The sequence below is a fragment of the Bos indicus x Bos taurus genome, chromosome 22 (assembly GCF_003369695.1).
Source record: "Bos indicus x Bos taurus breed Angus x Brahman F1 hybrid chromosome 22, Bos_hybrid_MaternalHap_v2.0, whole genome shotgun sequence".
Taxonomy (NCBI): domain Eukaryota; kingdom Metazoa; phylum Chordata; class Mammalia; order Artiodactyla; family Bovidae; genus Bos; species Bos indicus x Bos taurus.
This window is the reverse complement of record NC_040097.1, coordinates 36,636,416-36,650,057: the sequence shown is the minus strand read 5'-3', so window position 1 is coordinate 36,650,057 and position 13,642 is coordinate 36,636,416. Positions and strand designations below refer to the sequence as shown.

The 13,642-nt window shown below is 39.5% G+C and overlaps 1 protein-coding gene across 4 annotated transcripts in view; it reads right to left on the bottom strand.

Moving 5' to 3' along the window:
• CNTN4 (contactin 4) overlaps positions 1–13,642 on the bottom strand; it is a 1,026,598-nt gene that overhangs the window by 922,521 nt on the left and 90,435 nt on the right. The gene's annotated exons all lie outside the window — the stretch shown is intronic.

The window sequence follows — 13,642 nt, the reverse complement described above, 5'->3', positions numbered from 1 at the left end:
TATAAAAGTCTAGAGCTTTTAAGCGATAAAGACTAAAAATGGGGAGGGGGGGGATGTTCTTTTCTTGCCAGCAGTATATGTCAGCTGAAGGATTCTCAAGCTTTACATTCTGAGATCACTTCCTAACACTTAAATCTTGGGTATTTCTAAGCTATCTGCTTGACCTGGCCATCATTCTGAGTAAGCAGGCCTTCTGAAAAGAAATGAATCTCTTGACAACTGGTTATTTTTAGCAATGCTCTGACAAAAGTTTAAGTAGTCAATGGGTAGAGGAAGAAAGAACCTGGAGGTAATTAGCAACTTTGCTAATTAATTCTCTATATTTGAAGTTTTGCATTTTTAATTCTCCTCTTGTTTATTTGAATTGTTGATTAAGTGATGCTCTGCCAGCTAATGTATGCATTCACCTAGCCATTGATTACTTCAAATGACTGCCCTGAATATTTATGGCTAGTTAAATATTTTAAGCTTTTACCAACATTATCTTATACCCAATTAAGAACTCATTGAGGCAGGTTTTTTTTTAACCTTTCTTTCATTGTAGGAAGTGTTCTTAATCACAAGAATAGCTGCTTGTTTCCCTCATTTTGAGGCATAATGTCTGGGAGGGAGCTGCCCTGTCCTGTGGGAGGTTACTAACAAGAGCTTGGTACACAGCAAAGCGTGGGGTGGATGCTCACTGCTGGAGAAGGAAGGCATGGAGAACATGCTGCTGCCTCTGGTCTCACTATCCAGCTTCTTTAATTCCCTTGACATTTCTCAGGGGGAAAGGTCTCACAATGCCCCTCAAGTCTCATGTTCTCCCACCTACCATTTTCTTTTAAAGATAAAAGTATACTTTCCAACTCATTTTCAGTGAATTTTATAATCAGTCATTCTGCAAAACAATTTAAAATGGTGGCTATTGTGGAGTCAGAATAAATTTGGAAGCAATTTTTTTTTTTTCCATTTCTTTCCTGCTACTCTACTGAAGGCTGCTGGGGACTACTGCACAAAGTACCATATTCAAAATGAACCATATTCATTCATTCAGAAGAGAAGAGATTGTTGTGATCACTTGACTGTAAGAATTTGTTGTCTTTGCTCCAATAGATACTGTAAAATTGTGGCACCAATAAAACTTCATATAGAATTTAAAGCCTCCATTGGACTTTACAACATATTATTTAAGTAAATCCTCACAACCACCCTATGAGGTGGGTAAATGTCTATCAGATTTCTTAACCTTGGCATGATTGACATGTGAGGACAGAGATTTCTTTGCAGAGGCAGCTGTCCTATGCATTGTAGGATGTACAGCTTGGCCCCTGGCCTCTACCAACTTGATGCTAGGAGCGTCAACTCCAGACACAGTTGTGACAATTAAAATTGTCTCCAGATAGTGCCAAGTGTCTCCAGGATCTGGGGAAGAGGGAATGATAGCAAATCAACCCCAGTTAGAACCAGTGCTGCTGCTGCTGCTGCTAAGTTGCTTCAGTCGTGTCCAACTCTGTGCGACCCCATAGACGGCAGCCCACCAGGCTCCGCCGTCCCTGGGATTCTCCAGGCAAGAACACTGGAGTGGGTTTGCCATTTCCTTCTCCAATGCATGAAAGTGAAAAGTGAAAGTGAAATTGCTCAGTTGTGTCCGACTCTCCACGACCCCATGGACTGCAGCCTACCAGCCTCCTCCGTCCATGGGATTTTCCAGGCAAGAGTACTGGAGTGGGTTGCATTGCCTTCTCCGTAGAACTAGTGACATATATATAATTTGGATTTTTATGAAGGGTCCATCACTAGAAATTCAAGTGACTTATCCATGTTTACAAAGACTTTGATTCCTCTCTTCACTTAACCTCCACAAACTATCAGTAAATATTTATTAAGATGGTACAACAGTAATTTTGGTTTTGCATTGTTGAAATTTGCCATTTTATATTGGAAAATATCGTTAAACAAACATGATTATGTTATATATCACTTTAAGTTTTCACTTTATTGTTTTGCTAATAATTTATTACTTGCTATTTATTTTATATGTATTTTAAACTATGGAATTGATGTTAGACAAAAAGAAAATTTGAGCAATTTTCTTATTCAAGTTCAAAATGGGTGATACAGCAGCAGAGACAACTTGCTACATCAACAACCCATTTGGCCCAGGAACTGCTAATGAACATACAGTGCATTGGTGGTTCAAGAGGTTTTGCAAAGAAGATGAGAGTCCTAAAGATGAGAAGCATAGTGGCTGGCCATCAGAAGTTGACAATGACCAACTGAGAACCTTCATCTAAGCCAGTCCTCTTACAACTTCATAAGAACTTGAAGAGCTCCATGTCAACCATTCTATGGTCATTTGGCATTTGAAGCAAATTGGAAAGGTTAAAAAGCTAAATAAGTGGGTGCCTCCTGAGCTGACTGCAAATAAAAAAAAACTGTCATTATGAAGTATCATCTTCTCTTATTGTACACAACAATGAATCACTTCTTGAATGTCATGAATATGACACTCAATAAAAAGTGGATTGAACATGACAACTGCAATGACCGGCTCAGGGGTTGGATCAAAAAAAAAAAGCTCCAAAGCACTTGCCAAAGCCAAACTTGCACCAAAAAAGATCATGGTCACTACTTGGTGGTCTGTTTCCAATCTGATGCACTACAGCTTTCTCAATCTTAGCAAACCCATTACATCTGAGAAGCATGTTCAGCAAATCGATGAGATGCACTGAAAACTTCAACACCTGTGCCTGCAGTCTGCATCGGTCAACAGAAAGGGCCCCATTCTTCTCCACGACAATGCCTGACCACATCTCACAATCAATGCTTCAAAAGTTGAACAAACTGGACTATCAAGTTTTGCCTCATCTTTCAGATTCACCTGACCTCTCACCAACTGACTACCACTTCTTTAAGCATCTAGACAACTTTTTGCAGGGAAAATGCTTCCACAACCAGCAGGATGCAGAATATTCTTTCCAAGAGTTCATCGAATTCCAAAGCACGTATTTTTATGCTATAGGAATAAACAAACTTATTTATCATTGGCAAACGTGTCTTTGTTGTAATGGTTTCTATTTTGATTAATGAAGATGTGTTTGAACTGAGTTATAATGATTTAAAATTCACGGTTCCAAAACCACAATTACTGTTGCACCAATCTAATAATTTGGCCTCAAACATATCTTCAAATCTAGCCACCCATCTTCAACTCTATTACCACCAGCTAGACCTATGACACCATCTTTTGCTTAGGCTGTTGCAGTAATGTCCAATCTAGGAACCCAAATATTTCTCCCCATTCTCAAATCCATTCCTCACATACTGCATCAGTAATAGTTTTAAAACAAATAGACTACCAACACTATGCAGTTTGAAACCTAAGACGCTATCCCAGTGCAATAAAATCCTAAAAATTCATCTTTCTTATCTCTCTGGTATCTCACCCAGCCCACTGGTCACAATGATCTTCACTTTCTTAGAATATGACAAGTATTCTTGCTGCTGCTGCTGCTGCTAAGTCGCTTCAGTCGTGTCCGACTCTGCGACCCCATGGTCTGCAGCCTACCAGGCTTCTCCGTCCATGGGATTCTCCAGGCAAGAACACTGGAGTGGGTTGCCATTTCCTTCTCCAAGTATTCTTAGAGTCTCTAAATAAACTGTTCCCTCTGTCAAGAATGCCCTTTCTCTCACCTTCTTGGTTGATTCTGACATATCTTAATTAACCGTGAGTGTGTGTGTATTAGTAACGCAGTCATGTCAGACTCTTTGTGACCCCATGGACTGTAATCCACCAGGCTCCTTTGTCCATAGGATTTCCCAGGCAAGAATACTGGAGTGGCTAGCCCTTCCCTACTCCAAAGAATCTTCCCAACCTAAGGATTGAAACTGGGTCTCCTGCATCGCAGGCATATTTTGTCTGAGCCATAATAATTTATATATTTCCTATTTTAATTCCCTGCATACCATTCTTTTGATATTTGCCTTGATTATTTTCATGTGCTATTTATCAGCTGTCTTTTCCATAAAGTGCAAATCCCAGAACAGCAGGGATGTCCAGTCTATAGCTCGACTGTTGTATTCACACCTATATTCCTGGGGCCGGGAACAATCAACAATGCATCAATTAATGCATGTTGAATAAAAGTATTAATTAATCACTAAGAAGTCATGGAGTCAGAACAGGAATCCAGATGACTCTTTCCATTATACTATTTAAAAAGTGTCATTCCAAAGCAATCAATTCATAAAAATATTTATGACAGAAATAAGGTAGGGACATGGTGAAAAGTAGGTGAATAAAGGGGGAAACCAGCAGTGGAAAAGCTCACAGTCTACGGGAGAGTCCCTCTCTTTCTCTCTCTCTCTCTCACACATGCACGCGTGCGCGCACACACACACACACACACACATTTTTTTAAAAAGCACATAAGTGAAATGCCAAAATAATGGTATGGACAAGGAACGGTGGGAAAGACGTAGAGGGTGAGTGGGATCATGCAAGTCTGAATTTAAGAGGTGAGCTTAAGCTGCATCTTGAATAAAGCATTGGTCAGTATGTATTTCAGACAACTGCAGGCTGTCAACGCTTTGGCTTTTAGGATACCTGGATTAATAATGCCAAGTATTATTAATACTTGAGGGATACCACCAGTTAGAGACTCGAAGCTATTATACTGCTTATACGTTTGTTGTAGGTATTCTGACATCTCCTGACCATGGGCTGCATGACCCAGAGAGACATTCCTTTTTCATGTAAGTGAAATGCGATTCAGCTTCCCCAGCCATGCCTTTGCGTGCTCTCTCAGAACAAAAGCTGTCATCTGCGCTGAACATCACCAGTGTGGCCCTCGGCCGGGATATTGGAACAAGCACTGAATGAGATGAGAACATAAAACTGGTATCTTTTGTGATCAGCATAATTTAAGAACTTGGAATCTGTGGCAATAATGACTAAAATGATAAGAGTTGGTTTTCAAATAAAGCGTAATGGGAAGCCTGGAAAAGAAATAGCTTCTAAAATGAAACTCAAAATGAAGCAAATTAAGTCTCAAGTATATTCTATGCAAGTCCCTGATGACTGTGTGGAGTGAGGGAGGAGGAGGAGTGTTTTATTTCTCTGACTGTACTTTTTTTTTTCTTCTTGACTAACTGCATGCTGATTCAGAGGTCCAAAGTTATTTATAAATCTGGATATTTAGAAATAAAGGTTTGGGGGGATTTTAATTAGAACAAGCATTTAGTGATGTGATAGGATATATCTGCTATATGATTTCACAACCATAAGTAAAATTATTACAGAGTTGGTAAAATCTACATGATGTAAACAGTTTGGTATTCTGCATCTAAAAAATAGCATCATATCAACTTGAAAACTGACACCAGCTTGAATTCTATGCGTTACTCTCTTTGAATATTAAAATTGAGTCATCCAAAGGCACTATTTTCTTTTGCTGTGATGTGAGAAAATATGTATATCACATTGTAATAAAACTGAGAACAACCAAGTTAACAGGAAAAGCCAAAATTTTTCCAAAGCTAAAAAGAGCATTGTTATGAAGACAAATACATCTTTCTCCTTGTATGACAGGAGTACAGATTTATGGTTTAGTAGGAATTTGTCACTAGTCAAGAACCCCGTGTGAGAAACTAAAATATCTGCTGCATGATTCCCTCAAGAGAATTTACATATTATTGAAAACCCTCTATATTAAAAAGTATGTGCCTATCAGCTTTCATCTTTTTCACAAGACTGATAATCTTTTCTCAGGATAGTGTGCATGCTCAGTCACTTCAGTTGTGTCTAACTCTTTGTGACCCCATGGACTGTAGCCTGACAGGCTCCTTTGTCCATGGAATTCTCCAGGCAAGAATATTAGAGTGGGTTGTTAGGCCCTCCTCCAGGGGATCAACCCAGGGATCGAACCCTCATCTCCTGAGTCTCCTTCACTGCAGGTGGATTCTTTACCCATGAGCCACTGGGGAAGCCCATTAAAAGAATGGAAAGTTTACGACAGAAAACCTTGAGGTCAAATCCAGATCTGACCATTGATGACATATATTAATAGGAGACAGTGACCAAATGTTGGAGTCTCAGACTCCTCATCTATAAAATGAAGAAATTAACCCATGCCCTAAAGAATTATTTTGAGGATTACTGGGAAATGCAGCAGCAGCAGCCTGGCACATGATATTCACTCAATAAATGTTAAATGTAGACTAACTCAGATGTGTTCTTTCTTGGTTCTTCTTTCATAAAAGAAGATCAATCAATTCAAACTAGCAAACCAAGAAGGAATGAAAAGGGAATGGCAGTACTTTGAGTTTTTAATGGGAAGTTACCCTCCACTATACACAAGATGAATGCATGTAAATAGCATCCATGGACATCTATAAAAAGCAGGAGAAGCCAGGGAGCCAGTCAGAAGTGAGAAGAACTAGGAAAGTGATGCCAAATTGTGAAGATTCCTTATAAGTTGCTCTAACTTCAAGAAAGGCTGTGCTTCAATTTGCAAGTGGAAGAGGTCCAGTGGCTCTTTCACCAGATCAAAAATGGATCACTGCTCAGAGCACAGACCAGGTAGGAGTGATTCACAGAGAAAATACCACACTCAACTAAGCCAGGGGCTTCACAAGAAGGGTATCACTTGACCATATCCCACTATGCCTGGCACGCAGTATGCACTAATATTTGTTGAATGATGAGTGCATGACACCAACAAAAGTAGTGGAAAAGAAAGCAGAGATCAAGTGCTTAAGTAGATGCTCAATAAAATATTTTTCATGGAATAAATGAAGTGAAGAACAAATGATACAATAAAGGAATGAACAAATAAAAAAGGTTCCTTTGAGTCTACCAAGCAACGAATAAAAGAACACGCATGTTCCAGAATGCCTACCAGGGAAATAATTTGAAGTCCATGACAAAAATCAGGATTCATGGTAGGTTTTGCAGGAAAGTGAGAATATCAAGTTGGCCATTTCAGAAATTACCGTGGCACCATTTTTGTTCTCTCCATCTTCAGCCCTTCAGACACACACCTCAGAATATCTTTTTCCAAGTAAAAGATAAAAGCTAAGTATCTAAAAAGTGGCACAGTGGTGTTAATTCCAGCCTGTTTTCTTGGCAGGATATAACTTACAGATGATATTGCTCTACAGAAGTCAGTGTCTTCTAAAGGTGGGTGAGACACCAACCCTACTGATCACAGGGCCTACATACAGAAGCTTATTTATTCACATGCCACCTCGAGAAACGAGAAAATTTATACTCAAAAAGAAATTAAACAAATACATATGAGCACTTATAAAAAGCTTAATAATATATCAGATAAAGCCACGATTCTTACAAACAGTTCACTGAGAAAGTTGACTTTTTTATTCCCTGACTGTTAAAGGATATGTCTTCAAGACTGGATTATTTTTCTCCAGAAATCAGTTGGTTTAAAGAAGATCCAGATTGTTTCAAGCCAAACTAGGTGACTATCACTTTAAGTATTATCTTGAACTATTAGGAAACTACCTACCCTTGTTTTCAAAGGCAACTTTCCATGAATTGGACATCCACACGATTCTAAGAACGACACCTATCAGTGGAGAGCTTACCTGATATTATGGATTCAGAACTATTAAGCATTTAAAAGGAGTCAGTTCTTCTGTATAAGTAACTAATACTCAAAATTTTCCTACAGCATTATTTTCTTGTAGGCATTAACATTATATATTGCATCAGAATAGTAATTATTTTCAAATTTTAATATATGAAAAAAACTTTAACTTTTACAAGAAAGTCAATTTCCTGACAAATAACATTTTTATTATAATGCCATCATGAATGAAAAAGATTGTGTTCGAGAAAACATAAAGAGAATCTGCTCAATATTTCTTAACATATATACCCCCTCATGGTCTCTGTTTTGTTTTCAGTGATAATCTTTATATTGTCTTATCTTAGCAATCTGTACCCATTTGTTTCACCACATGTCTTCTGATTTATTAAACAACACCCCCAATGAAGCTAGGGTTCAGATCAGATCAGATCAGTCCCTCAGTTGTGTCCGACTCTTTGCGACCCCATGAATGGCAGCACGCCAGGCCTCTCTGTCCATCACCAACTCCCGGAGTTCACTGAGACTCACGTCCATCGAGTCAGTGATGCCATCCAGCCATCTCATTCTCTGTTGTCCCCTTCTCCTCCTGCCCCCAATCCCTCCCAGCATCAGAGTCTTTTCCAATGAGTCAACTCTTCACATGAGGTGGCCAAAATACTGGAGTTTCAGCTTTAGCATCACTCCTTCCAAAGAAATCCCAGGGCTGATCTCCTTCAGAATGGACTTGAGAGCACAATTCTCCTCTTTTCTGACTCATGATTTAGTGAGAAATTTAGGGTTGATTATAAGGGGACATCTATATTCTGGAAAAAAATTAAAAGGAGTAAAACCAGGTAACTACCTCTCTGACTATCCATCTCTACTTACATAGGGTAGGAAACTACCACATCTCAGTTCTCAGAAGTGAACCACAGGTTTCTTAATGTCTTTTTAAAAGACTTTTTACATATCTCTATTTTAATAGCAAGAAAAAAGACTTAAATTTAACATGAAGGTCCTTGTGTGTGGCATATTAGTTGCTAATCTATCAGATATTATCCTTTTCTTACTTAGAGGAAGAGCATGGGTTTTGTTTGAGAATTTATTTCTTTCTTCTCAAACTTGAGGATGTGAAGAATGGATAAACCCAGATTTGTCTAATCAAAAGAAGCAAAGTGGGCCATCTGGTGTATAAATAAAGTTTTATTGGAACACATTCATGCCATTCCTTTACATATATCTCTGGTTGTTTGTTCACTACATTGGCAGAATTGAGTGACTGCAGCAAAGACTATTTTGCCTGCAAAGCCTAGAGTATTCATTATCTGGCCCTTTACAGAAAGTATGCTACCCACTGGTTAAGCTAATCCTAATCATCTCCTTCCACTCACCAGTGACTGGTTTGAATCAACACATATGACACAATCCTAACCAGTAAGGTAAATAGAAAAATCCATGAAGACTTCTGAGAGAGCTTCCTTACTAATCAAGAGAAACACACACACAGAAATAATCCCTTTTCTTCTTTTCGCTGTTGATATGTCTGTATGCGTCTGTGTTCAGTCATGCCCGACTTGTTGCAACCCCATGGACTGTAGGCTGCCAGGCTCCTCTGTCCATGGGACTTCCCAGGCAGAAATACTGGAGTGGGTTGCCATTACCTTCTCCAGGGGATCTTCCCAACCGAGGGATCTAACCCATGTCTCTTGTGTCTCCTGCATTGGCAAGTGGGCTCTTTACCAGTTGAGTTATCACCTGGGAGATATGTCTGTACCTGCCTATCCCAGAGCTTCTTTTTAGGTAAAATAATAAAGATACTCATTTGTAGGCCTGCTGAGTTAGCACTTACTTTCACCTGCAGCCAACAGCTTCCTAATAATATTCTCAGATCATGGAATGTCAGAGCAATGACTGGTCGGGCAGAGACAGGAGAAAAGATATGCATAGGCTAAGGAAATAGCTCCTCTGAAAGGACATTCTATTTTTATAATAAGATAGTATTGTGAGAATGATGGAAGACCCACACTGCTTTCTACAGAACCAAGAGAATTGTATACTTGATGCACTTATAGAAATTCTACTGTAAGTAATTAGAGTTACTTACCAATAATTCATTACCACAAAGAGTCATTAGGATAGCTGTGTATTTTTGAACAAAATGACAGATTATTTCTCAGGTAACTTGGGGAGGAAGACATTACTAAATTTATATTACTTTAATAATTTTCTTGGGCTCCAAATCACTGCAGATGGTGACTGCATCCATGAAATTAAAAGACGCTTGCTCTTTGGAAGCAAAGTTATGACAAACCTAGACAGCATATTAAAAAGCAGAGGTACTTTGCCAACAAGTGTCTGTATAGTCAAAGCTATGGTTTTTCCAGTAGTTATGTATGGATGTGAGAGTCGGACCATAAAAAGGCTGAGCGTCGAAAACTTGATGCTTTTGAACTCTGGTGTTAGAGAAGACTCTTGAGAGTCCCTTGGACTGCAAGAAAGATTAAACCAGTCAATCCTAAAGGAAATCAATACTGAATATTCATTGGAAGGACTGATGCTGAAGCTGAAGATCCAAGTACCTTGGCCACCTGATGGAAGAACTGACTCATTAGAAAAGACCCTGATGCTGGAAAAGATTAAAGGCAGGAAGAGTAGGGGTTGACAGAGGACGAGATGGTTGGATGGCCTCACCAAATCAATGGACATAAGTCTGAGCAACCTCCAGGAGATGGAGAAGGACCTGGAAGCCTGGCACGCTGCAGTCCTTAGCGTCACAAAGAGTCAGACATTACTGAGAGACAACAACAACTATCAGTGTAATAGTATGATTTAAGTCAACTGCATTTAAAATGCCATTCATTCAACAGATTTTACCATATACCCACTATGTGCTAGGCATTTGAGATACAGTAAAATACAAAGAAAAAAGACCTTTAGTCTTGAGAAGCTTTTAATACAGTGGAGGCAGTCATACAATAATCTGTAAGAGTAAATAAGCAAGGAGAACAGTATGATAGAAGGTTACAGAGCATAATAGGAGAGGTGAGACTATTAGAGAGATTCCGGGGGAAGGAAAGGATGCAGTGTTAAATAGAGGTGTTCACATGTATGTAAGGGGATGTAATTTGAGTAAAAACATAAAATAATTTGAGGGATAAAAGAGTAAGTCAGTAAGAGGATTCAGAGAGAACCAAAAACATAGGTCTGAGCATAGTATGGTCAAGGTCGTTGTGGCTGAAGCAGAATGAGAGAAAAGTAGTAGAAGATAAAATTGAGGAGCTATACCCTATAAAACCCCGTAGGTTATTGTGGGGGCTCCAGCTTACACTCAGAGTGAAACGGAGGGTGAATGCAAAACTTTCAGCTAAGGAATGCCATGATTTGATACACAATTCAAATATATCACACTTTGCTGAAACGAGACAATGGTGATTGGGCAAGTGGGGTAAACACTGAAGCAGGAGAGCTATGACAAGGCTATAGCAGAGGTCTCCAACCTCTGGGATCTAATGCCTGATGATCTGAGGTGAAGTTGATGTAATCATAATATAAATAAAGTGCAAAATAAATGCAATGCACCTGAATCATCCTGAAACCATCCCCCCATAGTAGGTAGAAAACTGTCTTCCATGAAATCAGACCCTGCTGCCAAAAAGGTTGGGGACCACTGGTCTATAGAGACGACAGTGACTCAGCAGAAGATAATGCAAGTGAGGTGCTAAAGGACTTTCTATTTCAGAATATGTGGTATATACATGTGTATGTGTATTTCTATGTTTGTATTTTTAAACTTTCAGTCATTTCAAAAATACTGCAAGTTGCAAGAATTTAGAGGTATTCTTTACCTCTAAACCCTTTACCCAGATTCACCTCCTGTATTAGTTTCCTAAGGTGCTGTCACAAAGCACCACAAGCCAGGTGTTTAAAACAACAGGGATGTATTGTCTCACATATTTGAAGGCCAGAAGTGGGAAAATACGGTGTCAGCAGGGCCAGGCTCCTTCTGAAACCTGCAAGGGGGTGCCTGCTTGTCTCTTTCTAGCTCCTGAGGGGTTGCTGACAATCTTTGGTGTTCCTTAGTTTGCAGCTGCGTAACTCCAATCTCGGTCTCTCTGTTTTCATGGCCTTCTCCCTGTGTGGCTCTGCGTCTTCACCTGCCCTCCAACAAACTTTCTGCAGGCCCATAATGGGCGGAGTGTGTGGGCTGCCTGGCCCACTGACAACCCCCTCAGCCTTCTGGATCTGCTCTGGACACTTAACAAGACCTGAACAGGCTCTGCAACTTGGTCCTCACACAACATCATCTCCCATAGCTTGTCTTACTCCCATGTGTGCTGCCTTCAGCTGTACTTGGCCCAGCCCTCAGCTCTGTGGGGTAAAGATGCATCATAAGTCTTGGGTCAGGTTCTGTTCCTTTGTGGGACCGGGCATTTTTCAGCTCTTTGTTATTGAATAAACAAACCCATTTCAGCAAAAGAAAAGTGATATTAAATCAGGGGCCCATGGTACCCTACAACGACCACATCTTAAATAATTATATACACAACAACACATTTTCAAATAAAGGCATATGCCAAGTTACTAAGGATTAGAACATCAATGTGTCTTTTCTTAGGGGGCACAATTCAACTGCTAACACCTACTTATAACATTGTGTCCTATTTGCTTTCTTCATACATATTCATATTATTCTTTCTAGAATATTTGAGATAGGTGTCATGGACTTATACCTAAATATTTCAATATTTCTTTAAAAAAGGATATTTCCTACTATACACAGAGTTCAGTTACTTACTGCATTAAAATGAGTATGTATACAGAACTTTAACCTAATCTGCTGGTTTCATTTCTGTCTTGTTAATTCAGCTATTAATATGCTTTATAATATTGCATTTCTTATATTTTAAGATCCAGGCTATATCAATTTAGTCATCACATATCTCTTATATCTTTTTATCTGTTAAAGTTCTCCAGCTTTTCTTTTTCTTTTATGATATTGATATTTTTGAAAAATAAATTTGATGGGCCATTTTTATAGTCCTTTATATCACCTTCATATTATCTTTCTAGAGTTTATAATCCTTCAGATTTAGAAGGCAAGGGGAGTCCTGAGGTTTTAGAGCCAATCAGGGCCAGACCACTCTATAACTGACAATACCAGAGATGCTAGGATATATGGGGGACATTCTCCACACAGAAAGAAATGCTGCAGTAAAGGAAGAATAGAGTAAGTATTTGGGGAACAGCAACTATGGAAAAACTTCTGTTTCAGGAGAATATGGGCAGAGGAAGCAAGTCAGCTCCAGTAAAGATGCATCCTATGAATGGGAAAGGTTTAGGTGTCCTCCCAAAGCTGGCGCCACAGAAATGGAGGGTAGTCAAAGCAAGTATATTATACGGTGCTTGATTTAAGCAGTCTGTAATCCCCTGGGAAAGGAAATGGCAACCAACTCCAGGATTTTTGCCTGGGAAATCCCAAGGATAGAAAAGCCTGGCGGTCTACAGTGCATGGTGTCCCAAAGAGTCAGACACGACTTTGCATCTGTATGCATGCATGCATGCTCATTCACTTCATTCATGTCCAACTCTTTGCGATCCTATGGACTGTAGCCCACCAGGCTCCTCAGATCATGGGATTCAGCTCCTCAGATCCTGGGATTCTCCAGGCAAGAATACTGGATTCAGTTGCCATGCCCTCCTCCTGGGGATATTCCCAGCCCAGGTATTGAACCCGCGTCTCCTGTGTCTTCTGCACTGTAGGCAGGTTCTTTATCACTGAGCCACCAGGGAAGCCCTGATTTAGACACTAACAACAACAAATCTTAACAGTAAAGCTATAAGTATTTGAAATCTGTAATATGCCTGGATCACATGGAAAACACACATACAAACATATACCTGTTTTCTCTCATTATGTTTTTTTTTTAATACTGGGGAGACAGTGTATAGGGGGATATTTGGGAGGAATCAGGGCAAATGACTCTGAGAAGGAGAAAAATGGCAAACAATGACTTAGAGAAGGTTTTACATGCTCTGCTATGAGGTAAACTCACACATTTCTCCAGCTCTTTTTC